This window comes from Triticum dicoccoides, chromosome 7B (assembly GCF_002162155.2).
Source record: "Triticum dicoccoides isolate Atlit2015 ecotype Zavitan chromosome 7B, WEW_v2.0, whole genome shotgun sequence".
Classification (NCBI taxonomy): domain Eukaryota; kingdom Viridiplantae; phylum Streptophyta; class Magnoliopsida; order Poales; family Poaceae; genus Triticum; species Triticum dicoccoides.
The window spans coordinates 373,490,534-373,495,874 of record NC_041393.1 but is presented as its reverse complement, the minus strand read 5'-3'; positions in this window follow the sequence as shown (position 1 = coordinate 373,495,874).

The following is a 5,341-nucleotide window of genomic DNA, read 5'->3' as shown; positions in this document are numbered from 1 at the left end:
AGATGATGGAATGTTGGTCACAGAAATTTTCTAATAATCTATGAAGAAGCTAAGAAATGAAAAATAGGGGGAAAACACTCTGAATGTACTAAACAAATACTGCACATCCTGAACCTTAATCCACATTCATTCTGGACATCACCAATACCCTGCAAAATTGCATGAGTTGGTTTCTCATCGTGGCATGGGAGCAGGACATGCTGGCAGTTCTACTACTAGATGGAGTTCAATCATCTAAGAGGGGAGTTGGAAGCAACGGGAGGAGGAAGGTCAGCACATGTTTGGAGAAAAGGTCACCTGTGGACATGAACATGGCAGGTGGACGACGGGGGTGATGTGGTGTGCTGCTGTGGACGGAACCAAGAGGAGGCAGGGATTCCGCCTCGGGGCAGCGTCTCTGTCGCTGCTCCTAGTCTCCACCAAGCGAACACCAAGGACGGGTGCTTGCGGGGTGGCCGTCTGGCCTGGTTGGCTCGCACGGGGAAGACGGCGGGGCCGCGGGAGGAGGCCAGCAGGGCGGCGCCGGGAAGCCGGGAGGTGGAGGCTCGCAGTGGTCCAGCCAGGAAGTGGAGTCAGGATGGGGCGTCTATCGGGGAGGGAGGTGAGGGTGGCGGTGCGTCAGTTGACGGATCCACTGTCGCCATCTGCTTCCTCGCCGGCAAAGCAACGTCGGGGCTGTGATCCACGCCACCAGCCTCCCACTTGCTCGAGCTCCTTCGCTGGGGCTGTGATCCATGCCACCAGCCTCCTGCTCAACAGAGGTCCTTCGTCAGGGCCGTGATCCTCGCCTCTCTCCCCACTCACCGGAGCTCCTTCGACGGTGTCTTGATCCCCTCAACCAGCCTCCCCCTCGCCAGAGCTCCTTTGATTGATCAGTGATCTCCGCCATCAGCCTCCCCATCACCGGAGCTCCTTCGACGGATCTGTGATCTCCGCCACCAGTTGCTGCCTCCCCGGACCTCATCGCCACAGCTCCACCAAAAGCAGGAGTGTCACCGTCTCTCCAAGCTCCTTGCCCGCATCAATGGCGCCGCCTTCCAAGCTTATCACGTCAGATGCAAGAACATTCCACTACAGGTGATGTGTGCTTCCCACACGATTTTTCCTCAAAATTCAATCTGCCTGATTGCTTCTGAAGCACAAACGATCAATTCAAAAAATGTTTTCAGATTTGGGTTTGCCTGAAGAAAAATACCACGTTTGTGTCAGTTTATCAGTCCTACTATGCAAAGATTTGATTTAAAAATTGCAGACACTATGCTCTATCTATATGTTACACTATTAGGTTCATCAGTACTACATGTGTGCTGCATCAGTAGCACATGTCATATGATAAAGAAGCTGATAGTACATTGCAAATACTTGCATCAATTCATTACACCCTTGCCACTTGATGCACAATTTGGATGTCAAGGTTACCGTCAGTACCTCTAATATGCCTGCTTCAGTTCCAGTAAAAAAAACATAAACATATGCATCTGTCCAAGTAGCTACTACTGTTTATATAAGATTCAACCACCACTGCAAGTTATATGTTGTGATTACTAGTATTACATGTCATGTAGTCGCATCAGTTTGAACGAGGGAAAACAAATACACTTGTCACACAATAAGTTCAATGATACAGAAACTAGGAGTGCTTCTAATGTAGATGCATAAGTTCTAGAGGAAAAACAAAAATGCATGCATCCGTTTATATGTATTGCCTACTGTTCCCAAGTTCAATTAATGCTCAATTTACAAGCTATGCATCGAGTGTTCATGCATCAGTTATAGGGAAAAAGATAACAAATATGTGCATAACTGATGCATCAATGCTAAGACAGTACATCAGTGCCAAACATGTCCATTCATCAGTTCAACTGAAAGTACATCAGTGAGAATAGACAACAAAGTTTAATAACGCCCAGCGTTGCAAGTTCAACTTATAAATTACCTTCAGTACATGACATGTTACCCATCAGTTATAGGAAAAAAGGCAGAAAAATTAATCCCCAAACTGTTGAATGTCATTGTAGAAACATGCAAGGCGGCACACGCAAGGAGGGTTTGATGATGAGCCAAGCGGATATGAGGCGCCACATGGTTGGGTAACACCAGAAATAGCCCCCGGATACTTCAAATAATACATGAAGATTTCAAGCTACACCAGAATCATCAGAAGCACGGTCTGGTTCTTCTCTGTAGCAAAGACCACTTACTGGCAATACTTTCCTTCCCTGGCACTGCCGGGGTGCAAAAAGGTCCACAATGTCTCCAACAACAAATATTTTCCTTCCCTGGCACATGCAGAAAGGCAAGGACACCTAGGCTTCCGCTAGTTGCTCCATCAACATCAATCATCCGTTCTGCAAAAGAGGTTGTGACAGGAAGACCAGGACAAAGATATAGGAATATTCACCACTCTAGCAGGGTGCAAAGTAGCAGATATGAGCCCTATAGACAGGAGCAACCTCACAACAAATCTGAGGAAAGATGGCCATACAATGAGAGATGAAGAGTTTCATTAAAATTGCTCCCTCCAAGAGATGCATTGCTTCATGTGCCGAGGGTGACACCACTCGTGCCCATACACTAGGGTGAACAGTAAACACTAGATGCAGCACAGAGCTATACACACGTAAGTATCCATTTAGAAAAAACATACAGGCACAATCCGTACCATAGTACTATGACCACCCTATCTAACATTTTCATCACCATGTTTCGTTTTGCTCACTGTTGTATGCAGCTCCCTACCATTGAAGCTTATGTTCTGCCAAGGCTAGAGATGTGCTTTGAGACTTTCAAAGAAGCAAAGGGCTTCTACAACATCTATGCAAGGCACGCGGATTTTGCTATCGGAGAAGGTTCTAAGGTTAATAGAAGAGTCTACCTTTATTGCACGTGCTATGGGTTCTATGAATCAAAAGTTGCACATGCGAATAGACAGAGGAACAAGACAACTGCTAGGACTAACTGCACGGCAAAAAATGAGGCTGAAGAAAGGAAAGGATGGAATACTTGTCGTAAACGAGATATGATGGGAACACAACCACAGGCTAGTGGTCAGCCACAAATGCTTGTCTTCTTGCACTCCCACAAAAACTTTGACATCACAATCTTGGAGTACGTCAAGTACCTGTAGTTCAAAGGCATTGAACACATGCAAATCATCAGCATACTCGGCGGCGATGACTCCGGTGGCTACTTCCTTGAAATGAATGCCAAAGACTTGATTAACACATAAGTACAAACTTGTTCTCCTCCCAGACCCCCTCCCTCCTTTTTCCTCTGTCAGTACAAACCGATTATGCAACACCTGACCTGATGCCAGTTCAAGATGCATTTTTGAATGATTGTTCGCTTTTAATATGTAGGAAAGCAAAGAATTGACAGATGGATGATGTGGACGATGTCCCAAAGACTATCAACTTCTTTAGGGAGATGAAAGTGATAAACAAGGAATTCTTCTGCGACAAACAACTTGATGAGTCCCATAGAGTGAAGAACATATACTGGGCAAATGCAAGCTGCCGAGGGTCATACCAAGACTTTGGTAACTGTGTGACGTTTCACACCACATATAAGACCAACAAGTACCATATGCCACTTGGGGTGTTTGTGGGTACTAACAACCACTTGCATACTACATTCTTTGTTTTCGCCCTGATAAGATCAGGATGCAGATTCATTCAGGTGGTTGTTCAAAACATTTTTAAGGTGCGTGAGAGGGAAGGCTCCTACATGCATCCTCACAGGTACCATCGCCAACCCCCCAAAAAGGACAATAACACAGTAAATTCTTGTATCAGTTCCATTTGTATATATGCACTAGCATCTGCTGACCACTCCACGTCTCTTTTCTCATTACCAGACCAGTGCTCGAGAATGGCTTTGGCGATCCCAGATGTTTTTGGGCAAATAGTACACAAGCTATGCCGCTGGCACATTACGAAGTAGTATAGGGAACACCTCGTATACCTATACAACCTCCACGAACACTTTAAGGATGAATTCGCAGCAATCCTTAACTGGCCCCTCATGCCAACTGAGTTTGAGGCTGCCTGGAAAGCACTCATGGATAAGTAAACCTCCATGATGATGCCACAATGGTGTCAATGTGGAATGAGCGGGAGAGAAGGATATCAACTTACTTCAAAGAATTTTCTATGCTTAATGACATCCACACAACACAGTGAGAGCATGAACTATGTGCTCAAGAAGAACTTTGTAAATGAGAGACAAAACCTGCATTGGTTAGTCAGTCAGGTAAACACCTATGTCAAAACCAGGAGGCAGAAAGAGAATGAGGAGACAACTGGTAATCGGGTATAGCTCTATCACCTGTCGTAACACAAGAACATGCTTACTAAAGTAATCACTACAGAAAAAATACATCCGTGACATTTTGGCCCAAACGAAAAGTTTTTCTGTCATGCATATGACACTTCTATGACGATAATTGTGACAAAAACACGTATCATCATAGATGTGGTGGGCTACTACTTCTATAATAAAAAATCATGATAGAAAACGGGCTTTTTGTCCTGGGCGAGCCGGGGATGCACCTGCATGACATTCTTTGGGTCGTACATGAAGTAAAAATCATGGTAGAAGCGAGGGTGAGGAAAATATTGAGGAGTTCCCGGTTATGGTGGGTGGTAGGGGCCGATCGATGCACAGAGGTTTGCGCGTTTCTCATACATGTACGTGTGTGTGTGTGTGAGGCATTGGGATCTAACTGAACCCAAGCGAGTCGTTCGCTTACTTAACTTGAGCGATTGCACTAGCTACGTTACTGAACCAAGCGATCGATCCCTTGGCTGTTAACTGAACCCGAGTGATTCCTTTGCTACTGCTGCTAACTGAAGTCGATCGAACCTGCTGCCTCTTGATGAACAATGACTGTTTTTGGGGCTTGGATGTACAGTTCCTGGTGGAAGTTGGATGAACAGGACCGTGTGGTAGTAGAGGCCATTGCCGCTGGAAGAACAGGACCCCAATCAAGGAGGCCACCACACATCCGAGACGGTTGGGGGTGTATGAACAGGACCTAGTGGAGGGTTGGTTGAATTGTAGCCGGTGGAGGCTAGATGAACAGGACCCTATGGAGGGCTGGTTGAACAGTAGTCGGTGGAGGCAGTATGAACAAGACCCCATGGATGAATAGTAGCTGGTGGAGGCTGGAGGAAGTCGACGGTGGTTGAAGAGTAGCAGGTGGAGGCCGGAGGAAGTTGACAGTGGATGAACAGTAGCCCATGGAGGCTAGAGCGAGGCAGTAGGTGGTGGATGAACAGTAGCCCGTGGAGTCCCGTTTTGCGGTACACCATCGTAGGTGCTGCAACACAAGTCTGTTTCT